Source organism: Cavia porcellus, unplaced genomic scaffold, assembly GCF_034190915.1.
Source record: "Cavia porcellus strain 051 isolate PalLab524CR breed Dunkin Hartley unplaced genomic scaffold, mCavPor4.1 scaffold_1, whole genome shotgun sequence".
Taxonomy (NCBI): Eukaryota; Metazoa; Chordata; class Mammalia; order Rodentia; family Caviidae; genus Cavia; species Cavia porcellus.
In genome coordinates this window covers 214,439,516-214,460,087 of record NW_026947484.1, presented here as the reverse complement: position 1 = coordinate 214,460,087, position 20,572 = coordinate 214,439,516, and the positions used below count along the sequence as shown (strand labels likewise).

Genomic DNA, 20,572 nt, shown 5'->3' with positions numbered 1-20,572 from the left:
TAGGTATGGGAGATGGGGATTTAACTCAGTGGCATAAGCACCTGCCTTGCAAGCAGGTGGTTGTGAGTTCGATCCCTGGTACCAATAAAAAAAAAAGAATTAATCAAAACATCCTAGGTATTTTTATTTTAAATATGTATTAGATCATCAGATAATTTTCTTCAAGGCTGCTGCCTTCAACTGATATACTAGAAGGTCTCATCATATAGAAACTATTTAGTAGAAGTACTTAAGGAAAATGACTTGTTTTTGAATTTTGGTTCTCTGTAGGCCTCAAGTGTAATTCACTGCAGATAATAATCTTATTTCATAAGACAGCCAGGCTAGACATTGAATTTTTTTTAATGACAACATATAGTTAGAAATCAATCTTGGCAGCCTGATATGTTATTTTTCCCATTTCCTGACTATGATGATAGTGACACAAATTAAGAGAGTTATATAGATAAATTAATTAGTGGCTATCCTTTCTTTGAGTCTTTTTTTTTGGCTTTTAAGTTAGTCACATTGCATTATTACTTTTATGAATTTCTAATGTAAACAGAGAACAAATTGTGTGTCTATGCATGTGTATGAAATCTATAATGAAATCACAGTTTAGAAAAAGAATTACACGTTTAGACCTTAGATTTTGTGAAAACAATGACTCCACTTTCTTCAAGTGGCTGCCATAGCATGGAAATTGAAATCCCTGGGTGGGAAGTATGCTAGAAATCATAGTATTCCTTTTCAGAGTATTTTTCATCCCCTTATACATATATTCAGTACTTCATTTCTAACCCCTACACACTGAATCATGCTGTGATTCATAATGCTGTGTTATGTTTTAAATTCAAATATTGTTTTTAAAGGGAAATTGCTACTAATGTTGGCTAAGCTGTGCATAATAGTTCAGTAAATGGTTGTAGGTTTGATTCTTCTCATGTCAATCTAAATGTGAACTAATATTCAAAATCCTTTCAAGACATGGAATAATTATTTTAAACTAAATGTTTTACTAAATAATATCAATTTATGAAATATAGTTGAGGTTAGGGCATTTATTATTTAAAGAAAAAACTAATAGCCACATATCTACATAATTAAGTACTAATGGAGCTATTTTGAATGCCCATGCATTTGAAGAAAGAAGGAATTTGGTATCTTAAACAGAATAATCAAATTATGGATCATTGAACATTTTCAAAGGTAATGTATGTTAGTTTGATTTTTAAAAATGATTTGTTAAAAGGTTAACCTTATTAAGATATAACTTACGTAAACAAAATACACTAACTTAGATAAGGTTTGAATTTTTTTTGTTTCAGTTTTGAAATATTTATACTCATGAATTCACTATTATCATACTACAAGCTGTTGAACATTCCCCCCCAAAAGTTTTTTTCTTTTTCCAGTCCCCACTTCTCCCAGGCAATCACTAGTTTATTTTCTGTCACTGTAAATTAGATATCTTAGTATATGTATGCCTTTATTTTTTGTAATTTTTAAATTTTAGTTTTTAGTTTTTAGTTTTTCGTACCAAGAATTGAACTCAGGACCTCATGCTTGCCAGACAGGCACCATGCCACTGAGCTATATCCCTGACCCTGAGCTATATCGCCAGCCCATACATTTTTATTTGTACTTTTTTTCACTTATCATGATATTTTTCAGATTCACTCACATTGTTGTATCTAGTATTCATTTATTTTATTTATTTTTTATTCCTGAGTATGATACTATTGCATTGTATGTATATACCCATAGTTTGTTTGTTCATACTTCTGTTGATGGACATGTGGGTTGTTTCCAGTTTTGGGCTACTATGAAGAAAACTTCTGTGAATATTAAAGTATAGCTTTTTGTTGTGTGCACATGTGCTTTTATTTCTCTAGGGTAAATATTTAGGAGTAGTGCCAAGCATGGTGGCACAGCCTTTGGGAGGTTGAGGCAGAAAGAACACTGTGAGTTTGAGGCCATCCTAGCCTCCACAGTGCATTCAAGTATAGCCTAAACTACATAGTGAAACTCTGTCTCAATAACAAAAACAATATTTAGAAGTAGAACTGAATATTATACAACAATATTTAGAAGTAGAAGTAGGTTGTATAAGTTTAAGATATCAGCAAACTGTTTCTCCAAAGTGGTTGTATTATTTAGCAGCTCTACCAGCAATGTATAAGGGTTCCAGTTGATTTGTAGTCTTGTGAATTTCCAGTACTGGTGATTATCTTCTTGGCCATTCTACGGGGTGTGTAATATGTATTATTGTGCTTTTATACATATTCTTGATGATTATTATGCTGAGCATCCATTTATCCACACGTTGACTGTTGATTCAGTATCTTCACTTAGATGTATGTGTATGTCAAATATTTTGCCCTTCTAAATCTGGAATATTTGTCTTCTAACATTTCATTACATATTCTGAATATAATTCCTTTGTCAGGTATTTATCGGGAATATTTCTGTCTCTCTGGAGGCTGATCTTTTTATTTTCTTAATGGTGTCTTTTAAAATATAGAAGTTTTACATTTTTATAAAGTCTGATTTACTAACTTGTTTTACTGTTGTGATACTTAAAAATGTCATTTAAATAAATGATTGCTTTTAGCCTATGCAATATACTATGTATACAATGTAATTTCCTGATTATCTTTTTATTTTCTCTAGTATCTTACCATATAAAATGTTGATCTGATCTTCCTCTCAAAATAAGTTAAAATATATAATTATGAAATAACATGCTATACATTCTAAAAGCTTGCTTTTAGGAACATACTAATATCTTTGATTAATGAATTACCTGCATGTATTTGAAGTCAATGCTAAAGAAAAATTCAATGGTTATATATTGAGGTATAATAAATAAGTAATTCTTGAAAATCATTAATGTTGTGTTTGGTAATAAAACAAATAAAACCTTGGCAATTCAGGGGATAGGAAGCTGCCATTGTTCTCTTTCCCTCCCTCATTCTTCACCTCAAATAGTAAAGCTTAAATAGATCTTTACTCTTAAGTGAGTATCTACATAAGTAGGAGCATAGTTTCACTTAGTAGCACTTAGTACGTAAATGCTTTGCTCCTTGAGATCTAGCTCTAAAATTTGAGTGACCACAGGACTGAGGATTGCCCCATTAGTGTTTAAACTCTTTTGTGGTGTTAACGGTAGTGGAAGCCTTTGACAAAGCCAACGCTGTCCCAACTTATTTTGAATGCAATGTGTACTTTGTAAGATAAGCCAACTGTTTGCAAGTATTCCTGTTTAAGTTTAACTGATGGAGTATTGCATTATTGTAGTTCTCTACCAGTTTGCTGCGATCACATTATTGCTGCATTTTTTGCTTTAGTAAGAAATCATCTGGACAAAACCTTCATTTAAGTAAAGTCCTTTGAGTGGTCTAATGTATTGTGAGAAAATATTGAATTTTTTCATTAAAAGTAATTTATTACCATATCTGAATAAGATTTAGAAATGCTATATTCAGGTATTTATATTTAAAGTCCATAAAGGTTACAGGAATATTACATGGGAAAAATTGATTGTATTTAGTTACTTGTTTTAAAATAGAAATGTGTTTGTTGTTTTTCTGTATAGCACTTTCTTATTACAAAAAAAAATCCAGCAATAATGAAAAAGCCTTCTTGAAAGTAGAGACAGCCATTGTTAAAGTTTGATGGAGTTCCTTGCTAATCTTTGAATGCATCTATAAATATAATTTGAAAAACATGTATTAGAGTCAGGCCATGACACATACCTGTAATCCCAGCATTCTGGAAGTTTGAGGTAGGAAATCTCAGTTTCAAGCCCAGCCTGGGCAACTTAGTGAGACTCATCTCAAAATGAAAACCAAAAAGGACTGGGGATGTAGGTTAATGCTGAGGTCTGGGGCGATTCAGCCTCTAGTACTGGGGAAAAGAAGAAACCAAACATGTTGGATCATCTTATGTATATATTATTCTGCATTCTTCTTTCTCTGATTTAATGAACGTATGTTAAACATCTCACCACATAAACATATCAAACTTCCAGTTTGTTTAATGGTTGCTTAATGTATTGCATTGTCAGCTATTCTTTATTTAGTTTATTATAGTCTCTCCTCATTGATGGACATTTAAATTTTCCTCAATTTTTTGATATTTAAATAGTGTTGTAAGAGCTATACTTTGTACTAATTTTCTTTTTTTAATTTATTTTTATTTTATTTTTAAAATTTTATTTAAGGAGAAAAAGAAAAAAAAGCAGAGAAAGGGTACAAGTTATACAGATTTACAGAAAAAAATAAACAGTAGGAAATCACTAGTTAATGGATTACACTTTGTCATCTCAGAAACAATTGTTCAAGTTACAAAATTAAAGCTTATAAAGTGGACATTCCAACAGTGAGACTGCAAACAGTTCTGTTCAATGATCCAACAAAACTCAGTAATATCATTATCTATCTTATACACTTAAATATACATGCAGTTATATCGTTTAGAGCACTTTCTTTTCCTCTCTTTTGTACAATGACAATCACACATTTTGGGTTTTGTTGCTCCCACAGTTCTTATTACTTTTTTGGAAGATAACAGAACATGTAACATAACATAACAGAACAGTCAGTCAAATCAAAAGGGTGGACGTAATAGATAACGTAAAAGCATAATACTAGGTGATCAACAATAGTTACCATAATGCCTCCCGCTATCTCTAATAGAATTGCCTATATCATTAGTTATAATAAAATTGAACAAAACAGTAAAGAACAAAACCAACAAAACCAAAACATTGGAGACGTTATAGGTCTTCAAAAGTAGATAATAGTCAACCAGAATGGGTGTCATAATGAATCCCACTATCTTCACAGCTGTTGCCTAAACTTTCAAACCTAGTAAAGCAAAACAGAATAGAGGAACATCAGTCAAAACAAGATGGTGAGAGCAATACAGGGCTTTAAATCAACATAATGGAAAGTCAAAGTGGGTTACTATAATATATCCTGCTATTTTTAAATTTATTTTTCCCTTAATTAAAAGGATAAAAAAAGTAAATAATAAAATGGAGATTGAGATAAAAGAGGGCATAACAGCAAATCAGCGCAGATCAAAACATAACCATTTAAGCAAAATAGTGTTTCACCACAAGATTATCCCGACATAAAAGTAGTTACCATATTGTCTCTTTCCTTGAAATCTTTGAGTATAACTTTGTATACTGTAGCATCAAATATATCAAAACAATGTAAAACAATTTAAGAGAATGACAGTATTACAGGGTATTTAGAATCAACTAACAGAAAATAAACAATGGTTTCTGTATAATCTCCTTGTCTATAAAAGGTTTTGCTTATACTATCATATATAATAAAATCCAATAAGATACCACCTGTTTAGACCAATGGAGACAGAAGAACAAAAGCTTGATGAGACTTCAAAACAAGATGATACTAAATTAGTATTACCTCTTAAGACGTCATTTTCTCCAAAATAGCTGTTCCTATCATCCAATCTTCTCTGCCTCATTTCTGTTGAGCTCTTTTTCTGTCATTAGTTGTCAGTTTGTCTTCTTCATTTTGTTTTCTGCTCCATTCATTGTGGCCTCTCTGTCGCTATTTCTGGATTCTTCGTATTTTTCTTTTTTAGAATATCTTGCAGTATTCTCTGTAATTGGTGGTTGCATATTCTCCTAGTTCCTCTTTATCCTGGAAGCACCTTGTTTTTCCAACAATTTCCAGGGATAGTTGTGCAGGATATATCAATCTTGGCTGGAGATTATTGTCTTTCAAAGCTTGAATTATTTCCCCCCACACTCTTCGTGATTTGATGGTTTGTGGCGAGAAGTCTGCTATAATTCTGATGGGTGTTCCCTTGTAAGTGATCTGTTTCTTGTCTCTGACGGCTTTTAGTATTCTGTTCTTGTATTGGATTTCTGGAATTTTAATTATTATATGCCTGGGTGTTGCTCTGTTTGGGTTGTAGGTGGCTGGGGTCCTGTATGCTTCATACAACTGAGTATCTTTACCTTTTGCTAAATTAGGAAAATTCTGGATTATTTCTGCGAGTAGCTTTTGTAGTTCATTTGTTTGTGTCCCTACTTCTTCTTTTATGTTCTTAATTCTTAAGTTATAGATCCTCTTATCATCTTCTAGTCTTTGTATTATTGCTGTTTGTTTCTTTGTTATTTTTAAGAAGTTTTTCATTTCATGCTCCTATATTACAAATCTGCCCTCCAGTTCAGATAATCTGTCCTTAGTTTCTTTCAAGCTGTTACGCCAGTTTCCGATAGACTTTTTAGTTTCCTGGTATTCTCTTTGAACCTGCTTCACGAATTCTATGCTTTCTCTATTTTCTCCATTAAACAATTCTCCCCTCTTTTTCTGTTCTTCCATTCTACCATCTGTTTTTTCTTGGGTGGTGCTTAGCGTTTCTTTAACTATTCTGCTTATGTCTAGCTTCAGGTCATTAATAACTTCATTCCTGAAGTTGTCTATGAGGCTCTCAAGATAGTGCTTTATATCTATTGGTGCTGGGTCTGCTGTTGCCTCTTTCTCAGGATTGGGGGCCGAGGACCCTTTCTTGTTGCTGCCTCTTCCCATATTCTTTGTTCCTTATATATGCAAGCGTATATAGGAGGCCCAGCTTCCTTCCCTGTCAGCCAGTCTGATTGAATTGCGCTGGCTAGGTGTTCCCACCCACCGCAGTGCACCAGGAAGTTGCAGACCAGGCAGCCTATGCGGGGCCCGCGCCTCCAGGTCAATCTACCTTCAGGAGCTGGGACCTGGGCTGTGCTAGCCTACTGGGTCTCAGCCAGCAGTGTCACGTGGGCTAGGCACTGCTCACCAATCCCGCTTGAGAGGGGGATTGGTGGCTGAAGTCACTGCAGCGCCCTGTTCCCGCAAGTCTGCCTGGTCCCAGAATGTCCTCTGTTGGAGTCTCCTAGACCGTGGAAGAGTCCCAGTTTTCCCTCACTCACCGGAGGTGGATGCACGGCTCCCCACCCGTCCCTCTCTCAACTCCGTTCACCGATTCCCGTTCTCAGAGCTTCCGTGCGTCTCCCTGCCGAGCCGATGCAGATGCAGTGGCAGCGGCGGGAAACCCAAATCACGGCTTCCAATGGTGTGGGCTCTAGCTTCCACGCTGAGGCTTTATCTGTTCCTGTTATAGCACCAGGATTGCATTCCCAGTTGGTTTCTCTCAGCACAGTTCGTTCTTGGGTCACCGGGGCATATCTCCTCTTGCTTCTGATTCCTTATTAGCACCATTCCTGAATTCTAAGCTGGGTGTTTCAGAGAGCCTCCGTAGCTGCTGCTATCTGTCCGCCATGTTCTCCCTGAAGACCTGTAGTAATTTTCTATTACTGTCACAAAAGTTTGGGCAACCTACTCAGGACCTGTTCTGTCTGTCTGCCTGTCTCTGTCTCTCTCTCTATCTCTCAGAGGACAGAAACTTTCTTTCTCTCAATAAACATACTCTGCTTTTACAGAAACAAACAAAAAAACCCAAAAGGTTACCATAAACTTAATGTCTTAAAAAAATATAAATTTATCATTGTTATGTTAGTTCTTCAAATTAGAAGTTTGATACAGGTCACCGAGGACTAAAATCAGTATGTACCCAAGCTGCTACCATCCGTTCTGGAGGCTTAATCGGGAATCCATTTTTTTCCCATTTCCAGCTTCAAGATGCTGCCACATTCAGTGGCACATGGCAACTTCCTCCATCTTTATGGTGGGGAATCCACAGATAACTGTGAAACTATTGAGTTTAGGAATACGTGCCAAGCTGGACTTGGTGGTATGCCTGTAATCCAGCAATTAAGAGGCTGAGGCAGGAAGATTACAAAGTTGAAGCCACCCTGAGCTGCATAGCAAATCATGTCTCAAACAAACAAACAAATCCCTAGAGATTCAGGGAACAGGAAGCTGCTGTTGTACCTTCTTTTATTCATACAGCTAATGACAGAACACTGGAATGCTTCTGCACGAACATCTAACTTGTCCATCACAATGATTCCTGTAGAAACAGCATTGATTTATGTTCACATTTTGAATCTCATGTAAATGCACCTAAGCAGTACAGCCTAATTCACATTGGGAACTTTGATCTGCAACACAGTCTACAACAAGTAGTTTTAGCTTTCCTGCTTCTGCAGTACAAGAAAGTAGTCTCGTACTGCTGCTGAGTGTTTCCATTTCGTCATATCCAGTACAATAGATCTACTTATGTGCTGAGAGTTGGGTAATATTGTGTGCTTGCTGTACAGAGACTGAGCAGGAGCCAAGAAACAATGCTTTCATATGAGTCAAGGTTGTATTGGGTTCTTAGTTGTAAACAACAGAATCCACTCTAGTTGATTTAACTAAGAAATTTTTTAAAGTACTAGGAGACTCATGGAATCCTGGGGGAGCCAGAAAGTCAGCTTTGGGGAAGATGCATCAGGTACAATGCCAAATCACACCTGGAAACTGCTTCAGGGACGATTTCCTTGGTGGCACCACTTGGCAATGAACGCATTGTCTATGCTGAATGCCGCATGTTCTATCACAAAAGAATGAACTCCCATACTGCCACTCTCAATAAAACAATGGATCTCCTGCCTCTTTAGTTTGTTCACCAGTAAATTGAAGTCATGTGCAGGAGTATTTGATTGAGACTGTTGTATTAGCAAGATATGATAAGAGAGTGAAGTCTTTTGCTTTGGAGAATAAGAATTCACAACATGAGAAATTTTCCAGATTAAAAAGTATTCCAAAAACAGAAGGTACCCATAAATATGGAATGTCACATGGTGAACAATAAGTTGAAGACAAGCTGTATTTTATAAACTTGAATGATCTAGCTTCACTTTATATCTAAATTCATGTAACTTTTAAAGAATAGAATCTGGGGCCGGAAGTTTACCTCAGTTGCATAAGTGCTTGCCTGGCAAGTGCAAGGTTGTGAGTTCGATCCCTGGTACCAACAACAACAAAGAATAGACTCTGGTTTAAACTGTTCTCAGCCTGTCTCAAGTGGATGAGACAGATTCAGCCTGTCTCAAGCGGGCGAGACAGGCCTGTTTAACTTTTGGAGACAAGCTCCATCAAGTCATTAAAGTATACCCATATCCCACATCAAATGCAATTTAAGTAGGGTAATGTATTATTAAAGTTTATCACTTGTCATGTTTTATAGACATGTGCCTGGACTTCTATTAATGTTGGTTCTACTGTTTCTTGTTGGCCTGATAATTATTTTAGATCTCAAGTATTTTCGTAAGTCTTTGAAACGCACACTGGCTCTAAGTAACATGTTGGTAGTGCCCAGTGCATCAAGCAGCTTTAATGTTCTATGTGATATGAAAGAACCCATTGTCCACATTTGGACCAGGGTGTTAAATTAGCAGCCTGCCTGGCAAGACAGTGTTATGGCAGCAGTGCTAGTAAAAGTGTTCCCCCAGTGGGGAAGAAGGGTACAAGAATCAGGCTCTAAAGGACCTGTGTATGTGCTGGCATTAATATAAGGAACATATGACACTTACTAGCTTTTGTCATAGTTTATAAGATAACTTTTTTCTTTGAGATCTGTGAAATTAACATATAATGGGCCATAAAAGAATGTGTGGATATCTAAATGATAAATATATCACAGATTCAAACCAGGCCCAAATAGATTTTTTTTTTTGTCTTTTTCTTTTTTATTGGTACTGGGGATCGAACTCACGACTGCCTGCTTGCAAGGCAGGCGCTTATGCCGCTGAGCTAAATCTCCAGCCCCCCAAATAGATATTTTTAATATTGCTTTCATGATTTTTTCCTTTAGTCTTAGACCTTCATTAATTCCCCCACCACTGAGAGAGGGACAAATATATATATAGAGAGAATGTGCAACACCTGAGAGCAGCGAGGAGCTGTAGATGTTATATCATTATTAGGCTCTTGAAGGTAATGTGGAGAATTTCTAGCTAAAACCATTTAATTACATATAAAAAGTGTTAGTTTGATCTGTTTGTGCATAGACCTATTATTCAGAATGGAGTACAATTTATTTCATAGTCTTTATTCTGAGATAGAAGCTTATACCCCACTTAGTTAAGGTTTATTTTTCTTTTAATTGACTAAGGGATTAACTGTTACTTCATTATCTTTGTTAATCACTTCCAGAGCTTTTTTGTATTTTCCATCACAGTGGTCAAGAGAATCACAAAGAAAGTGCTAAATTTCTATTCATGAATGTTGTCAGCTGTTGCCCATCTCTGCTATGTTTCCTATGAACATTACAATGGTAACAATGCATAGAATTAAATATTTCTTTTTAAAAATTGTTTAATTGCTTTAATATGTACACAAAATTTATACAGCTTATACCATACCAAAATTAGCGTATTACACGTATACAACACTTTAGCAGTTTGCCTGAAACGCTGAGAAAATCTTTATGAAAAAATGAGTTCTGTTACACATAATCTGTGCTGAAGTCACAGCTATCATCCTCTTTAGTCTTTTCATCCAAGATAAGAAAGATCTTATAGATGGTTTGCCTGCTATAACAGATTTCTCTGGCAGGGCCTCCTCACTTGTCTCTTCTACATGGGACATGTCTGAGGCACGTATCCTTTCTTTCCCCTTGTTTTTCTCCCTTCTCTGTTTGGGCAATTCAGATGTATTTCTCCTCCATTATTCCATTTGTTAGATTCAAAAACCAGAAAAGTATGCTATTGGCTGAACAAGGACCCTGGATGGTTTGTATGTTGTTCGTATTATTCTGTTCTAGTTCTTCCAGATTAAGGCCCCTTTTCATGCCTGTCACAATATTTTAATTTTTAAAAATTTTTATTTTAAAGGGGGCAAATTAAACACAACAAAACAGAACAAAATAGTACATAAAAAAGCAATGTAAGGTTTATAAATTTCAAAGCTAGACGACCTGAGATCTTCATTGTCTATCATATTGTCTCTTGTTTTCTCCCAAATAGTTGTCTATGTCTTTGCATACAGAGAATTCATACAAAACAGCATAGTATAAAACTGATCTGAACAGAATGAGGAAGGCATTTTAGGTCTTCAGAACCAGACAATAGGGAAGTCACTAATGGCTGTCATAGTCTCTTGTTCTCTTCAAAATAGCTGTCCATACCTTCATGTATATTGAAGTTCAACAAAACAAAACAGGTAGGGGGAGAGGGGTTGCTTGGTTTCCTGGTGCTCCAGGTCCCAGCATGACACAGGTCCCAGTAAATGCCAGTGGCTCCCGTCCTGGGCCACTGGAGCCTGCCATACTCACAGTCGCTCACTGGTGGGGAGTGGTTGATTGCTTTCCCAGTGCTCCAGGTCCCAGCATGGCACAGGTCCAAGTAAACGCCAGTGGCTCTCATCCTGGGCCACCACATCCTACCACACTCACAGCTGCTCATCTGTGGGAGGAGGGGTTGCTTGGTTTCCTAGTGCTCTAGGTCCCAGCATGGCACAGGTCCCAGTAAACACTAGTGGCTCCCATCCTGGGCTGCCATAGCCTGCCACACACATAGCCACTTACGGGGCAGGGAGTTGCTTTGTTTCTAATGAATTGACCATACACTGCCCAATTCTGAAAAAGCCAACAGACCATAGAAAGACATGTCTTCAGGCTCCTGCTTGAAACCAACAGCGTCAGGAAGCTGCTGGCCTTGATTCAGGGCCAGCTGTCATAATACTTTCATTAAAATGTAGAGAAAGAGTCCAGGATGTAGGGGGCTGGCAATAGTAATTTAATGATGCATCTGTCCACTAGGATCACAGCAGTTTGGCAGCACATTCAACATTTGGGTTTCCATGTAGACCTCTATTTTGAGATTATTAAAAAAATTCTAGAGCATTCTTACAGTCTGGGACATTGTATTTTAGAACTGCGTGGCTAGCATCAGCCTGAAACAGAATGGCACTGGCAGCCTCCAGTGGCTTTAATACTTCAGTACTTGCTGGAATCCTCAGAGCAAGGGCCATGGAGGAGTTAAGGGGTGACACAACGAAACTTGGACTGTCTGTGATCGCGATCTGTTTGTCCATGGGCACAGCCTGCATACTCCTTGTAAGCCAATGGGTATACCAACATTTCATATTCATTTTTGTTTTAAACTATTAATGATGCTGCTCTTCTCTACATTTGGGAAACCAATTACTCCAACCTGGATAGGCTTATCATAAGTTTCTTGAAAACCTCCAGGAAATTTCCAAAGACTCTCTTTGCCAAAGCAAACATTACTTTTCATTAGTTAAATATTTCTTGAGAAGTGATATTTAATGTGTGGTTATTGGAGATTTGATGTCAGAGCAATATTGAGTATCAATAAGGGAAATCATAGGAAGTAGAACAGAAGCCATTAACAGACCTAATATGTTTCTTCAGAATGGCTTATTTACAGGGTTCTTCTATTCATACAGTTCTTTTTAGCAATTTGTTTGAGGTTTTGTTTAAAAAAATTTTTTTGGTACTATACAGATAATTAAAATATTTGATAAGTGCATCTGTGGGACTTTTTCGAAAATAAAACCTTCAATAAGTTATAAAATGAAGATGCTTTCAGTTAAGAATTTTCTAGAAATTTATAAATGCAGTTATCCTTAAATAAATAAATATACCTTCAAGTTTATCAGTAATGTCACTGAAAAATATTAAAAGACAACATTACTGCTCATGGCAATACAAAATGATGGAAATAATTGAAAAAGATGATGTTAAAGATGGGTGAAAAAATTATGTTTCTTTGTGTAATTAGTATTTGCTAGTTTAATGTTCATAACAAGCTTGTGGATTTCCTAATTATCAAAGGTAAAATACTTAATTTTCTTGGTTTTAAAATAATTGTCTTTTTTTCTAAATCAAAAACAGAAAACTTAATGAATATGACTCAAATTTTAGAATAACAATGGGTAAGAATATTTTGAAGATTTAGGAATCCTTTGATCATTTCTACTGTGTCAAAGTTATGGTCACAAAATAATACAAACTGATGCTAAATAGAGTAGAAATTAAATTTATTGAATATTGGACAACTCCCAGAATCTGGAGAAGGCCAGAAAATGGGACTTGGGAAATGAACAGAAACCAAGACAGGCTGAACCCAGGAGACTGTCCAGATCCACCTGCAGGGCTAAGATAGTTAGGATGCTGCTCTTGGATGCACACCACGGCTATCACCACCAGATTCTTTTCTGTGTTTTTGATACCGGAGATTGAACTTACGATGAATTCACGACCTCACGCTTGCCAGGCAGACGCTTATGCTGCTGAGCTAAATCTCCAGCCTCTCACTACCATATTCTTGATGTTATTGATGTTGCTGCTGCTTTGTCACCTGTGTCCTTAACTTTGACCTCCTTTCTCAAAATTTAAAGTCCCTCACTGGAATATCCAGTTGACTAAGGTACGTGGTGTAAGTTTTAGTCTTCAGAGTTTCCAAGGAAAATGGGTTTATTGTGGGAGACCACACTCTCTTCTATTCCTTTGTTCCCAGGATTGTGTATGTGGACTATGGAAGAAACAAGGGCCACATATTGGTTGTTGATTTGAAGGATAAGTTTTATCTTAAAGGTCACTATTTTATTCTCACAATGTGTTGTCTCCCAGCTGACAGTGTAATGGAATCTTCAATTTAGCCTCTGTAAGAGGTGAGCTGCTTTTTGATGAAAGAATACATAGGAGCAGTAAATTCCCTGGATTATCAGCCTGTGGGTTTATTTCTTTCACTGTAAAGTGAGCTCCTTTTTCAGAATCAGTGTGCTGTGGAGTGCCAAATAAATGTCCCTTGCACCTTCTGTCTCAGCTTTTCTTTCTTTCATATCTTTACTGTATATCTGCTACCTGCAACAATAATAAAAGTATCAAAAAATTTTTTAGCCTTCCTCGAGAGGAATAGTATTTCTTCTACTTGGTTTTTCTGGTTTTAATGAAATTGTCCTAGTAATAAACATATGTGGGGGCAAGTGGTCACATGCATATGTTCAGATATCAGACTGTTAGCTTTAGAACTAAGGTTCACTTAATAATTTGAAATACAGGTACCCTATATTTATCTGATAATGTGTTATTTTTTTTTTCAATTTTATTTTTATTTTTTTTTCCGGTACCGGGGATCAAACTCACAACCGCCTGCTTGCAAGGCAGGTACTTATGCCGCTGAGCTAAATCTCCAGCCCACTATAATGTGTTATTTGATTAGACGAATACAGTATCAAGGAAGGATCAGACCAAAGCAAGACTGAAACCCAGCAGGACAAACAATAAATCTTGTAACTTCAACTCTGGCACCCAGGGCACATAGTGGTGGAAATGACTCCCAAACTCCTACTTACGGCCTTGCTGACTGTGTTTCCCACAGTATCTTGGGCTGACTTTGCTTGCTGTCTGTAGAGGTTCCATATTCCTGGTATCTCTAATTTCCTGGGGTGTCCATCATACCTTTGGCTTCCCTCTTGGCATCTGTTGCCTTCTCAGGGTCTGCTTAAAGGGACTTTAATGCTGTCACATACCCTTTGTTCTCTTAGGCCTCCCTTAGAAATCTTGGTGAAAATCTTTGTGACTCTGCAGCTCTTACATCCAGCTGAGAGTCTGGATCCCACAGCATTGTTCTGAACAAGTCCAGTTGAAGACTTCAAGCTCATGGCAGTGTCCTTCATGAGTCCAGCCGGAGGCCTACGACAGTGTCTCATGGAAGTCAATATCAAGGATTTTCACTGGGAATATCCAAAGATCAGTGGTAGAAGTTAGAAAGTCTGTGCAGTGGGATGAAGGATCTGTGCCAGCAGACTGAGGGATCTGCACTGGAGCCAGGAAGCAACGCTCAAGGTCAGCATCAGAGTTCCCCCAAAGAAAAAACAGCCATCCTCAGCAACAGCAAGGATCTGACCTGAGCTCTTGGACAGTGAGAACAGCTGAGCTCATGTCAGGAAAACCAGCAATGATAAGCTTCTCCAGGAGAATCAACAACACACCATCTTCCCCAGCAGTTCTCTTTCATGCTGTTGACAGCAGTCCTCAGGTGGCCTTCCACACCCAAAACCACACTGTCTTGGTTCAGCTAGGTGTTAAAGCTGATCATTCATTAATTCACCACAATAAACAATTTAAGTGAAGGAAAGGTTTATTTTGATTGATGGTTTCAGGAGTTTTAACTTAATGATTGACTGACTCTATTATTTCAGGACATAGTGCCACCAAGAGCATGCCCCTAAGGATTCACTCATTCCTTCTGTCTGGGGTGTGCCATCTCAGTTTTTACAACCTTCCAAAAGTGCCATCAGTTGGGACCAAGCTTTTAACACCTGAACTTGGAACATTTAAGATACAAAGTAGATCTAGATATAGATGGATGTGTACTGTATTTCCCCTCAAATAAGACCCAACTGGAAAATAAACCAGCTATATTTAGCTGATCATTACCATGTTGATGGCCAGTGTCAGAAAAAACAAAAACAAAAACTTGTCATGTACACAGTCACTTTTGGACCTTCATCTACTGTAACTCTCGAGTTATTTTGCTTTTCATTTTAGCTGACTTTGAGAAACCGAAATCTTTTCTTATCATGTTTCGTTTTTGTAAAAATCTTTTTGGTTTTTGTCTTTTTTTAGGGATATAAATGATATTTGTTGAAGGTAGTCTGTTAAAGATTTTAAGCAATGTGATTACAAAAATGCATGAGGTAGGTATTACAATTGGTTTCTGTCTTGTACTCTGATTACTTTGAAGATGAAGCAGAGTGTAATAATAGTTATTTTATTACTGTATTTCATTATGAAATTTTTTCAAAAGTAAATTCCAAATATTATTGTCTCAGAAAAAATGGAAATCAAAATGTAATATTCTTGAATGCTTCATCCATTCTCATGGATTTTATGGTCATTCTTTATATGCTAAAGTTTTAAACTTTCAGTTTGTCTTCCATTTGCTTGCTCCTCTTCAAGGGTCCCTTTAATAAAATAATAGTCACAATAATTATAGGATTTCTCAGTAGCATTGTATTGGGTAATGTATTTGATCTCATAAAAGAAAATTCAACCTCAAGCTGTGGAAGCAAATAATACTTGTATTTTTATAGTGATTTTATTCATTTTATTTATAAAGATAAAAGATAAAAAAATTAAAGCCCTTTTTTTTTTTTTTTTTTTTTTTTTTTTAAGGTAGGATCTCACTATGTAGTGCAGGCTGGGCTTGAACTCACTTGTTTAACCCAGACTCACTTTGAACTCATAGCAGTTTTCCTGCCTCAGCTTCCCAGTACTGGAATTACCACACCCAGCTAAGGAAAACTATCTAACTATAGATAATAGTCAGGTTTTAATGTGGTAGAGTCACATTAACTATAGTGGCTCAGATTCCACTATACACAACTCCAAAAGCCACCAGTAATTCAAATCTACTTTTGAAGACACTGTAATTATTTGCCTATGTAGTATCTACTAATTTTTATAGCACCCATTCTGATGGAGCTTTACTTACTGTGAGAATAATGTAACCAAAAGAACAACTACAAATTATCATAAAGGTATAAAGATGAAGTGTTATAGACTGTGATAGTTCATAGAGCAATCCAAATAATTACATTAGATATGAACTATTTTGATTACAAAATAGGCTGATTTGTTTTTGCAGTCCTATGCAGGAAAATCATCAGGTTTATAAGATTAATTCTTCAATTATTTTTTGTAACATACAATCAATGAACAATATTACATTTTTCAAAGGGCAAAATAATTGTTTATCAAAAGCTCTATGTGGAAAGTGGAGACTGTTTCAAAGATTGATTTGTCTTTCTCTAAGATTCATTAAGTAGAAAAAAAATAACTGTCTATAACTTACATACACAGACATAATGAGAATCATTTAGCAAAATAATTTGCTTTATAAGAATCATTTGAAAAATAAACTAACTCTAAAACATTCTTAAACCTTTGGGAAGCTAAGCTGAGTGTTGGTATAAAATAGATTTAGATAAAGGGCAGATTAACATACTTGTTAAAAACAAATTGTACTTAGTGGAGGAGTTGCTTAGATGAAAGTAAAATATATGAATTTTCAATTTTATCGTTGAAAATGATTACCTAGGATTTAAGAAAATAAAAGTACTTAACAATTAAGAATTCCTGGGAGAATATTTGTTGTGGGGGAAATTCATTAAAAATTTGTCTTATACATACTACTGTGACATACATTTAGATCAGTTGTCTAATGTAACTGAACAATACTTGTGATTCAGAGGATATGATTGCCAACTATCATTACCAAATTGAGATACTTAGGAAAAAATTTTGGTTGATGGGTATAGATTATAACTAGGAAGCAAATCAATAGTGCTGTGGCATAAAAATGTTCATGGAATATTGTTAGACAAATGTAAGTTAACATGGAGCCCTAGGTACTATTAAACAAGTACAAAATAGACTAGATTCATGTTGTAATAAATATGTGTGGCCCAAACCAAGCCATATATTTTTCTACTTGGTAAAAATGTAACAGTTTATAGATATAGGTAGTTCTTTTAGTAAACATGGTGTAAGATTTTTCCAGAATGTTTGTGTAAATGTGTGTGTATAGCACAGTGTAAAGTGGTGGAGTCACATTAACCATAGTGGCTCAGATTCCACTAGACATCACTGGATGTAAATTTGTGATAAATTCTTGAATCTATAAAACTATGTCAGACGTTACAAATGCTCCACTCATAAGCAGTTGGCATTTGTCCGTGCGCGTGTGCTCTGCTTTGTAGGGGATATAAAGAGGTTTATTCCTTTCATGCCCATCATAGAGGTCATAGCTGACATCCTTCTCATGAAAGACTGATTTATAATAGAAAAGAATAACAAGTTTATTTGATCATAGTTTTGTGTGACAGGAACTTCAGGATGATGACTCAAAGACTCAGGGTGATTATACATTTTTATGCTTAGGTTTGATGAAGCAGACAGGTATGTAGAAACATGATTAGACATAAAGAGTATGATCTAATGTTGAGAGACTGAGTGGGGAAACCTAGTAAGGCCATCAGTCCAGCATTACTTCCTCCCAGATATGGGGCAGAAGCCTTTAGAAATGGAGGTCTTAGGGGCTGGGGATTTAGCTCAGCGGCATAAGCATCTGCCTTGCAAGCAGGCAGTCCTGAGTTCGATCCCTGGTACCGATAAAAATGAAAAAGACAAAAAAAAAAAAAAAAGAAATGGAGGTCTTACGTTGGTTTACTAACAGACAAAGTAGGCCAATGAATTTCTTTTATAGCCAGCACTAAGACAAAAAGTTGTGAAGATTAGAATTAATATTTTTAAGCTTTATGGCTTGCTTTGAGGAAAAGATATTCTAGTTTCTATGATCTATCTAGGGAAGAAGACAATCTAGTTTTTGTGGCTGGCTTTTGTCACCAATTAGTTGAGGGTTCCTTTGGTCAACTGAGATAGAAGTCACAAATCCATAAAATGCAGGTCCTTTGAGGTTAGTGGCTCCAGTGAAGTAGCTTGGTATTATAGCTGTTAGTATTAATAGCTCTGGGTGGCGTCCAGTCCCCACCATCAGCTCCTCTGCAGCAGTGGTTAACAGTCCCCCTTATAGCTATCTAGAGCTCTTCTGCTGCTTTACTGGGGCTCTTTGCTGGTCTTTCTCAGTCACTGCCAGTTGCTTCCTGTCACTGCTACTGGTCATTACTGATTTCTTTTGGTTGCTACTGATCTCTGCTGGTTTTTGGAACTCTTCAAGGTTGTATCCCTTTAATAGTACAAGCTGTACCCGGAATAACAATCATGAGTAGTCGGGGATTTAGGTCAGGGATATAAGCACCTGCCTGGCAAACACACAGTCTGGAGTTCAATCCCTGGTATCCAACAAGGAAGGAAGGAGGGAAACATCATGAGTAGTAACAGGACCACTGGAATGAGGCTTTGTTGGGATCCTTGCTGCAGCATGAGTGTGAGGGAGTACTGTTTACATAAAAGCAGGAACGGGCCTGTGCATGTGTAGTTTGGTGGACCTATTGGAGAGTTTAGGGCAGAATCCTCAAAGTGGCTCCAGGGTGGGATCATTTGGCATAGGTCTGAGTTTCCAATCTGTCAGGTCCAAGGCACATATCTCTTAGAGGTTTCTGCAGGTTATCTAGTACAACCATAGCTGCCTGGTGTAACCATAGCTGAGAGCTCAACACAGCTTAAGGAGAAGTGGCTGCTTGTTTGACAGGTCCTTTGTTTCTGCAAAATTGATGAGTCTGAATTCATGACCGCCACAGCTTTCAGGGCCTCTGGGAGAGGACTGCTATGGTCCATTGGGGTTTGGAGATTTTGGGGATATCAACAGTGGGCCCAAGTGCCTCCCCAGTCTTTGCCTTACCAGGTATTATTTTCTTGCTGCCACCACCAGCAGTGCCAGGAGTAGCTGGGACAGGATAGGGGCTTTGTCACTGTCACTGACAGCCTGTTCCTGTCAGTCCTGCCTATAGGACAGTCACTGAAGTCATCGTAGAGGTTTTGGAAAGACATTGAGGTTAGTTGCCTTAGAGAGCTGAGAAGGAGAGGGTAGGCTGTGACAGCGGCCAATAGGATCATTCCTTCTTCTGGTAATCAAAGGAAAAGGGCAGATTTAAGTCTCCTTTTTTCATAGCTCACGTGGATTGGGAAGATGGGAGCAGGAGACAGGAAGAGAAGAAAAATTCAGAGAGAACTTTCGCTACTGACGTCTACTGGAGTGACCCATTAGAAGTTGGGTACCATCAATGCAAGAGGTTATCTCCCTTTTTCCTCTCCTTTCTCTCCCCATTTGGGGGCTTTGAGAGTGCTTTGAGTCTAAAGAATAGATATGAAATAGAGGTTATGAGAATCTTTGCTCTAGCCGTATTAAACAGTTTTCATATTAGAGAGCCTTCTTAAAGAGCTCTGTGAGTTCTGCCACCAAAATCTGACCAGCCCAAAAATGTTACTTGTCATTGGCACACAACACCCCATACCTGCAATTTAAAGGAGAAAAGCTTTATTTTGGCTCACCATCTATAGAGGTTTTAGTCCATAGCATAGGCAAAGCTGTTCATAATATGGTTTATGGGAACCAGCCCACAACCCCAGTGACCAACTGCTTCTGAGTAGGCTCCATTTCCTAACAGCCATTTATAAACCCCCATAATCCAGTCGTCTTCCAGAAGCTCCACCTTTCAGTGTATGAGGCTTTGGTGGAGGCATCTAGATATAAATCATATCAGACTCCCACTAATCTTCCTATCCTACAAGCTATGCTGCTAACTTTGAAGGGGTATGGACTTTGGTGACTCAGGAGGTTTTACAAGGCAAACAGTAACAACAAAACCCTTTTAAATATCTTATGGATAGATAATTAGCATATATTGTTATTTTAAACTAGTATTTCTAGATATGTATTCTAGATACCTTTTTAGATTTCCAATCTGAAATAGCCTTAGGTACTCTGTGTCTTTGTCTCTTTTTTGGTCTCTATTTTGTCATATTTACTTATTATTTATCAAAGTAGAGCTAGTAATGACTATTTGAGTTATTCTTTGAAAATTTTGTTTCTCTTTAGTGTTCTAATTTAACTGAACTAAAAAAGAATGTCTAAGACAAAACAAGCAAGCCTATCAAAGTTAGAGCATTAATTTACCATAATTTATCATGA

General features: G+C 36.9%; 1 protein-coding gene and 1 non-coding gene across 7 annotated transcripts in view; one reads left to right on the top strand and one right to left on the bottom strand.

Annotated features, from left to right (window-relative positions):
• Camkmt (calmodulin-lysine N-methyltransferase) overlaps nucleotides 1-20,572 on the top strand; it is a 391,740-nt gene that overhangs the window by 41,760 nt on the left and 329,408 nt on the right. The window lies entirely within an intron of this gene.
• LOC111757789 (small nucleolar RNA SNORA2/SNORA34 family) lies at nucleotides 11,486-11,620 on the bottom strand. Its single transcript, XR_002792075.1, has one exon. It is a non-coding gene; the product is annotated as a small nucleolar RNA SNORA2/SNORA34 family (small nucleolar RNA).